The sequence below is a fragment of the Pinus tabuliformis genome, chromosome 8 (assembly GCF_031772625.1).
Source record: "Pinus tabuliformis cultivar Carrire ecotype Pingquan chromosome 8, CPIR1, whole genome shotgun sequence".
NCBI lineage: Eukaryota > Viridiplantae > Streptophyta > Pinopsida > Pinales > Pinaceae > Pinus > Pinus tabuliformis.
The window spans coordinates 412,061,677-412,071,051 of record NC_142294.1 but is presented as its reverse complement, the minus strand read 5'-3'; positions in this window follow the sequence as shown (position 1 = coordinate 412,071,051).

The following is a 9,375-nucleotide window of genomic DNA, read 5'->3' as shown; positions in this document are numbered from 1 at the left end:
CGGGTCCGATGACCCATTTTCATTCAAATCCACCGATAAGAGTTCGCCAATGGGCCGGACCCGATATAAATCAAAAGGGAGCCTATAATGCATTTCGGGTCCGCGGGGTTCATCGCTCATCGGAGGCATTATGGTTTGGGATCCGCCGATCCACCGATCGTCGATTTAGCACCAGTCGTTGGATCTGCCTTCTCGCGATCCAACAGCCATGATTTAATAGAATGCACAGTGTTGCGGCAGTGCCAATTTTCAATGAAAATTCATGTTTTTTAAGCATTCGCGCGTTATAAGGAAAGGGGCATTTGTTAAAGTTTTGTTTATACAGCGCTCCCGCCCGCCACAACTGCAAAGGAACGATGCTTTCCTTGGCTATTTTGAAATCGATTCATGCCCATAATACATCCAAACGCATGGTTTTGCCTCAGCAATATATTAGCATGCATTTCTCCTCCGTTTCGCAACATTTTTTGAAGATTTAAGCATCATTTTTGATCGGCCAAGCGCTGATAGCATCCCAAAGGCCACATAAGCATTTGCAACAGTTATTCTTGCATTAAATTGGTAGATAAAGGGGCGATTAGACAGTTAAAGAGTATCCGAGAGAGAAAGTGGCCTGATTCAGTGTCAAAGTGTATCAGAGGAAGCGACAGAGAGTATCAGATCAAAATATCAGCAGCCCGAAGCAGCAGAACATTAAAGAGGCCCCCATCAAAGTCAATAAAGCAGCTTAGAGCCATCAAAGCCCACCAGATCACAGTTATGAGCATTAAAGCCACTCTACACTAGCAGAACCGCCTAGAGGGGCAATTCAAGTGTTTAAATCCCAGATTTTGCAAAGACAGTGTACAAAGACACATATGAGTAGCGCAGCAAGTCCCAAGGCACAGTTATTGCAGAAGTGCCAGCGCATTGCTCAAAAGACCAATAATTTATTCATTCTTATGGCTGCAGTCCCTGCGCAGCTGGCAGATAGGCATTCTTTCATTTATTTGCAATAAATGTTAGGTTAGAAGCATTCATTTCTCCAGATCTGATATCAGATCTGCTGTTGTAGATATTTTGTAGATATTTTCTCTATTTATACCACCCTCTGGATAGTGTAAAGGGTTGGTTGGTTGTATTTCTCATTCCAGACTTGCGCTATAAGCTTAAGAACTTCTGTAATCAAAGATTGCTAGAATATTTGCATTTGAATTGGCTGGTTGTGCTTTCAATGGCTTAAGAGCTTGATATGGAATTCTCGTGCTTGCTCATGGTCCAATAAGTCTTTCCTCCCTCTGTTGTCAGCTTATATGTATTTGTATCATCTATATATCATAACCTAAGTTGCAGGAAGAAGGAATAGTTCAGAAATGGTTTTCATACCCTCTGTACTCAATTCTTGTAACTTTCCTATGTTTTCTTCCAAATTAGTGATGAATATGCATACTTAATTGATCATGTTTAAGCTATTTCCTTCACATATGAATGCTGTTTAGGAATCCTTCATTGCTCCTATATAGTCTTCATCCACTTTCCCTCTTTGGCTGGATGAGAGATCCTTAATTGCCTCTCATCCCCTAACCTCCATTTCATCCTTGTTCCATCATTTAATCATTGTGCCACGTGTAGCTATCCTGCTCCATATTCCTAGAGGGGAAATTCAAGTGTTTAAAGCCCAGATTTTGCAGAGACAGTGTACAAAGACACATATGAGCAACCCTGCAAGTCCCAAGGCACAGTTATTGCAGAAGTGCCAGCGCATTGCTCAAAAGACCAATAATTTATTCATTCTTATGGCTGCAGTCCCTGCGCAGCTGGTAGATAGGCATTCTTTCATTTATTTGCAATAAATGTTAGGTTAGAAGCATTCATTTCTCCAGATCTGTTATCATATCTGCTGTTGTAGATATTTTGTAGATATTTTCTCTATTTATACCACACTCTGGATAGTGTAAAGGGTTGGTTGGTTGTATTTCTCATTCCAGACTTGCGCTATAAGCTTAAGAACTTCTGTAATCAAAGATTGCTGGAATATTTGCATTTGAATTGGCTGATTGTGCTTTCAGTGGCTGAAGAGATCGATATGGAATTCTCGTGCTTGCTCATGGTCCAATAAGTCTTTCCTCCCTCTATTGTCAGCTTATATGTACTTGTATCATCTATATATCATAACCTAAGTTGCAGGAAGAAGGAATAGTTCAGAAATGGTTTTCATACCCTCTGTGCTCAATTCTTGTAACTTTTCTATGTTTTCCTCCGAATTAGTGATGAATATGCATACTTAATTGATCATGTTTAAGCTATTTCCTTCACATATGAATGTTGTTTATGAATCCTTCATTGCTCCTATATAGTCTTCATCCACTTTCCCTCTTTGGCTGGATGAGAGATCCTTAATTGCCTCTCATCCCCTAACCTCCATTTCATCCTTGTTCCAACATTTAAGCATTGTGCCACGTGTAGCTATCCTGCTCCATATTCCCCTCTTCTGCCAAGGAAAACACACCCTTCAGTTCACATTCATTGACTCCATGCCCAATGGTTTGAACTTCTTACACTTTGCATGCCAACTCTGCTTGAATAGATCAACCATCCCACCAAACTCAAACAAAACCCATGTGCATCATATCTAGCCTAAAATCATCCCTTAAACAAAGCTAAATCCTAAAGAGAGAGCCCTCTCTGACTGCAGGTAGGCTAGGACCTGCAGTCCAAAGATTGGTTTGTGGTTACCTCGGCTGTATCCCTTTGGGAGTCAAAAGGGACAACCTGAGTGATAACATAATGGTGACTCCACTGGGGACCTGAAATCATTTGTTTATTACTGTATACCCCCAATTTTGATCAGTTTGCCTTGTTTTCTGGAGAAAGTGTCCCTTTTCTTCAGAGCTTCTCATGTTTAGCTCTGATCTGTGATGGTGGACAGAGATCAGGCACTTCAAGGTTAATTCATCTACCTGGCGACACCACTCAGAATAAAGACTCCACTGGAGAAATGAATCCAAAAGAGATATATGAGTAGATCAGGCTTTTGACCTGGATTACTATCCAAGAGGTCATGTTTTTTCTCCATAAAGTTTTGCTGTGTATATTGTATTTTAAAGACCATTCTATATCAGATTTTTATGATTTTCCTTTGGAAAATGTTGTTGAAAAGCCTCCTTGCACATTAGAGCAGCAGTCTTCAAATGCTGTTGAAGATCATCATACATCCAAGGAGGAACCAAAAACAGAGCCCAGTCTTACAGTTCCTGTATATACTCCTGTGTCTCGTAAAGTTCCTGATAGATATAAGCCTCTCATTTTGCCTCCTGTGCTTAATCCTCTTCCTGCAAATCATCCTGAGTATCTCCCTAGATTTGATGGAGAGAATGGTATTACTGCGCAAAAACATATCCAGGATTTTGAAGACTATGTTAATATTTTTGAAGTGGAAGAGGAAGATGTTAGTCTTATACTATTTACCTTTTCTTTGCAAGGCGAAGTAAGGACTTGGTTTAAAGCATTGCTTGAGGCCAGCATCTCTAATCTTTAGCAGTGTTCCAAGCTCTTCCTTGATAGATGGATGATTAAAATCAATTTCCTCTCACTCATCGAAGAATATAATCAGTTAGAAAGGCATCCAAATGAATCTGTTCAGCAATTTTCTGATCGATTCAATCAAGTTTATCTTTCTATGCCTTTGAATATTAGGCCTCCCCCTAATCTGGATCTATTGCAATATCCAAGAGCTTTTGATCCAGAAATGGAATTTCGTTTGAGAGAAAGATGCCCGTCCACTTTGAAACAGATGTAGGACGTAGCCATGGACGTGGAGGCAAATCTAAAGAGGAGGGAAAAACAGCGCAAGGCAGAGCAAGAAGAAAGACTTCATAGTGTGTTACAAAAGTCAGAAGAAATGATGCAGTTGGTCACAATGAAAGTAGAAAGTTTAGAGTGCCAGGACACATCTGTTGTGCAAGATGAAAGTAGTGACATTCACGAACAAACCTACCACAAATCAGATGACATATTCATGGAGCCATATGTGAAGGAGGAGTCTCCTGATATACTGTGTGAATATAATAGCTTCTCTTCTTTCAACTGTCTGCCCAAATATGATCTGTATGATGATGATTATGAGCCTAACGACCAAATCAGCCTTGCAGAGGAATCAGATCCTATTTTGGCAGGAAGCGAAGTTCAGGCTCAGAAGCTTGAATGTAATGATCAGCTTGCCCAGTTCAGCTATGAAGTAAAGGAGGAAAGCGCAGAAAATTTTGATTTCAGCAAAGGAACTTTACCATTTTGTTTTGAGTCTTTTCAATTTATCAGGGATAATTATGATGCTGTGTATGATCAAGTGTCACCTTGTGTTGCTATTGACCGCCTGGAGGTTAATCAAAATATTGTTCCAAAGGTATTGCCTCTAGTTTTGCAGCCCCAAAGAGCCATCGAATATCAGATTGAGGAAGACTTAGAAGCAGCAGCATATGATCAAATGATCCAAGTGGATCCCCTGCCTCTTTGTTTTCAGCCATCTGAGTTATTCGAAGAAGAAGAAGAGGAGCAGCCTGCGCAGATTAGTCAAGTCCTATTTGAGCCAGATTGTAATAAATTGCAAGCACCTCTGCAAGTTTTGAATGACCTATCTGCTGGCAGGAAGAATGATGAAAGAGATCAGTGCTTTTCTCCATTAGCAGGCTGCAAGGCTCAGTATCAAGTTGTTGATGATCTCCCGACTCCAAGGCATGGTAGCGATCCTGAACCTTTGTACAGTTCTTTATTTCAGCCTAGCAATTATGTATATATGTTGTAGGACAGTTTTGTATAGTGTTTAAACACAGCAAAGGAGGTCAGTAGGTTCCTGATCTTCTCAAAGATTAACAAAGCCACATCAGATTGCAAGATCTCAGTTTTTCTCACTAGCAAGCACAAGCAGCAAAGCTCACTGATGTCTATTTTGCTCAAATGGCTGCATTGGTTATTTCACTCCACCTAACAGCAAAGTAAGTGCTGGTTAGGGTAGGTAGGTAGGTATGATCAATAAGGCAGCCAGCCGAGGGAATTTTGTAGAACACAACAACAATTGAATACAAGGCAGTCTGACCTGCTGTTCTTGGCTTTTCACAAGGAAAAGCCATCCTCAAGTGGAGCCACTGTTAGCCTCCTGCTGCAGCAGGTTAATCATATTTCATTATCGACATTTTTACATGCCAAATATGTCATTCTATGCATGCTGCAATGCTCCATATTTTCTACAGATGGCCAAACAACTGTCCATGAAAGCATGCTAGTCTAAATGCCACTGCTGTGTTCCAATTTTTGGTAAGCAATTCATTTTTAGTTTGAGGCAGTTTTTTCAGTTGGAGTATTTCAAGCGAGGCATGTCTAACTTCCCCTTCTTCCCCTTTTCCCAAATCTCTCACTAACTTCCCCTAAAAGAGGTCAAGATCTGCTTGATACCTCTTAGTTTCATCATTCTCCATATCATTTGCCTTGGTGAAGATCTGCTTCACTCAAGGAATGTACACACTTCTTCTATCAGTCATTTTCCCCCATTGATAGCCTAAGACATCATTCTTAGTGCTTTTTCTCATCATTGTCATATTTACTATTAAATTTACTATGTAGCTCCCTATTTATTTCCCCTTCCCCTACTAAAACTATGTATATTACTCCCCTATATACTTATCCCCTCCCCCTGGTTGAAAGATAACCATATACATTCTTGGGAATTGCCAAGTTTATCTGAAACTTAGCAAGAACCCTCATTGCCCCTCTCAAACACATCACATGCCTCCTTAATGCCTTTGGAATCCTTCCAAGGCATGAAAATTCCCAAAAAACCATGCAAAAATCATTAAAAACATTCAAAAAATGAGAAAATCCTTCCTTTTGGGCCATCGGACCCCTTCCAATGGCTCACAAACCATTCATAAGCATAAAGGGCACCCCTCCGAATTCATTTTGCTTTGCATTGTAATAAAATGCATGCTCCGAAGAGAAAAGGCTCTTTTTGGTCCCCCTCCGATGCGATATCGCTATCAGGAGGGGGTAGTGGCATATTATTGACATATATGGGATCTCTCCGAAGGTAGGTGCCCTCCCTCCAATGGGATATCGCTGTCGGAGGTTGGGCAATCCCATACATATGCGTTTTTTGCATTGCGAAAGGCTCTGAAATGACCGACCCGACATAACAATAAAGCAGAGCTCAATGGTGTATCGGGTCCGCAAGCCCATTTTTTATAAAACCTCCGATATGAATCGCTGACGGGCCGGACCCGATTTAAATAAAGAAGTGGCCTATAAACAGTTCAGGTCCGTGGCCTTTATCGCATCGGGGTTCCGACGGTTGTACCGCTCCGAATGGCTGGAGCCGAGATAAATTGAGGCACAGTTTTGAAAGAATTTCGGGTCCGTAAGGTCCCCGGGCGCAGCAAAAAGGAGTTCTCCGATATTCCGGAGCCGATAATTTATAAAGGGTAGTTTTGAAAGGAATTTCGGGTCCGTTGGACCCGTTTCAAATGTAAATCCATCGATATGATGGGTTCCGATTGTTTGGACCCGATCTCCATATAAAGCACAGCACATATATGTTTCGGGTCTGTAAGGGCCCCTTGTTCAGCGAAGTGGAAAGGCTCCGAATGGCCGGAGCCAAAATAACAATAAAGGAGAGCTTAATGGTGTGTCGGGTCCAATGACCCATTTTTATTCAAACCCACCGATAAGAGTTCGCCGATGGGCCGGACCCGATATAAATCAAAAGGGAGGCTATAATGCATTTCGGGTCCGCGGGGTTCATCGCTCATCGGAGGCATTATGGTTTGGGATTCACCGATCCACCGATCGCTGATTTAGCGCCAGTCGTTGGATCTACCTTCTCGCGATCCAACGGCCATGATTTAATAGAATGCACAGTGTTGCGACAGTGCCAATTTTCAATGAAAATTCATGTTTTTTAAGCATTCGCGCGTTATAAAGAAAGGGGCATTTGTTAAAGTTTGTTTATACAACGCTCCCGCCCGCCACAACTGCAAAGGAACGATGCTTTCCTTGGCTATTTTGAAATCACTTCATGCTCATAATACATCCAAACGCATGGTTTTGCCTCAACAATCTATTAGCATGCATTTCTCCTCCGTTTCGCAGCATTTTTTGAAGATTTAAGCATCATTTTTGATCGGCCAAGCGCCGATAGCATCCCAAGGCCACATAAGCATTTGCAGCAGTTATTCTTGCATTAAATTGTCAGATAAAGGGGCGATTAGACAGTTAAAGAGCATCCGAGAGAGAAATTGGCTTGATTCAATGTCAAAGTGTATCAGAGGAAGTGGCAAAGAGTATCAGATTAAAATATCAGCAACCCGAAGTAGCAGAACATTAAAGAGGCCCCCATCAAAGTCAATAAAGCAGCTCAGAGCCATCAAAGCCCACCAGATCACAGTTATGAGCATTAAAGCCACTCTACAGCAGCAGAACCGCCTAGAGGGGCAATTCAAGTGTTTAAATCCCAGATTTTGCAAAGACAGTGTACAAAGACACATATGAGCAGCGCAGCAAGTCCCAAGGCACAGTTATTGCAGAAGTGCCAGCGCATTGCTCAAAAGACCAATAATTTATTCATTCTTATGGCTGCAGTCCCTGCGCAGCTGGTAGATAGGCATTCTTTCATTTATTTGCAATAAATGTTAGGTTAGAAGCATTCATTTCTCCAGATCTGATATCAGATCTATTGTTGTAGATATTTTGTAGATATTTTCTCTATTTATACCACCCTCTGGATAGTGTAAAGGGTTGGTTGGTTGTATTTCTCATTCCAGACTTGCGCTATAAGCTTAAGAACTTCTGTAATCAAATATTGCTAGAATATTTGCATTTGAATTGGCTGGTTGTGCTTTCAATGGCTTAAGAGCTTGATATGGAATTCTCGTGCTTGCTCATGGTCCAATAAGTCTTTCCTCCCTCTGTTGTTAGCTTATATGTATTTGTATCATCTATATATCATAACCTAAGTTGCAGGAAGAAGGAATAGTTCAGAAATGGTTTTCATACCCTCTGTACTCAATTCTTGTAACTTTCCTATGTTTTCCTCCGAATTAGTGATGAATATGCATACTTAATTGATCATGTTTAAGCTATTTCCTTCACATATGAATGCTGTTTAGGAATCCTTCATTGCTCCTATATAGTCTTTATCCACTTTCCCTCTTTGGCTGGATGAGAGATCCTTAATTGCCTCTCATCCCCTAACCTCCATTTCATCCTTGTTCCAGCATTTAATCATTGTGCCACGTGTAGCTATCCTGCTCCATATTCCCCTCTTCTGCCAAGGAAAACACACCCTTCAGTTCACATTCATTGACTCCATGCCCAATGGTTTGAACTTCTTACACTTTGCATGCCAACTTTGCTTGAATAGATCAACCATCCCACCAAACTCAAACAAAACCCATGTGCATCATATCTAGCCTAAAATCATCCCTTAAACAAAGCTAAATCCTAAAGAGAGAGCCCTCTCTGACTGCAGGTAGGCTAGGACCTGCAGTCCAAAGATTGGTTTGTGGTTACCTCGGTCGTATCCCTTTAGGAGTCAAAAGGGACAACCTGAGTGATAACATAATGGCGACTCCACTGGGGACCTGAAATCATTTGTTTATTATTGTATACCCCCAATTTTGATCAGTTTGCCTTGTTTTCTGGAGAAAGTGTCCCTTTACTTTAGAGCTTCTCATGTTTAGCTCTGATCTGTGATGGTGGACAGAGATCAGGCACTTCAAGGTTAATTCATCCACCTGGCGACTCCACTCAGAATAAAGACTCCACTGGAGAAATGAACCCAAAAGAGATATATGAGTAGATCAGGCTTTTGACCTCGATTACTATCCAAGAGGTCATGTTTTTTCTCCATAAAATTTTGCTGTGTATATTGTATTTTAAAGATGATTCTATATCAGATTTTTATGATTTTCCTTTGGAAAATGTTGTTGAAAAGCCTCCTTGCACATTAGAGCAGCAGTCTTCAAATGCTGTTGAAGATCATCATACAGCCAAGGAGGAACCAAAAATAGAGCCCAGTCTTACAGTTCCTGTATATACTCCTGTGTCTCGTAAAGTTCCTGATAGATATAAGCCTCTCATTTTGCCTCCTGTGCTTAATCCTCTTCCTGCAAATCATCCTGAGTATCTCCCTAGATTTGATGGAGAGAATGGTATTACTGCCCAGAAACATATCCAGGATTTTGAAGACTATGTTAATATTTTTGAAGTGGAAGAGGAAGATGTTAGTCTTAGACTGTTTGCCTTTTCTTTGCAAGGCGAAGTTAGGACTTGGTTTAAAGCATTGCCTGAGGCCAACATCTCGAATCTTCAGCAGTGTTCCAAGCTATTCCTTGATAGATGGATGATTAA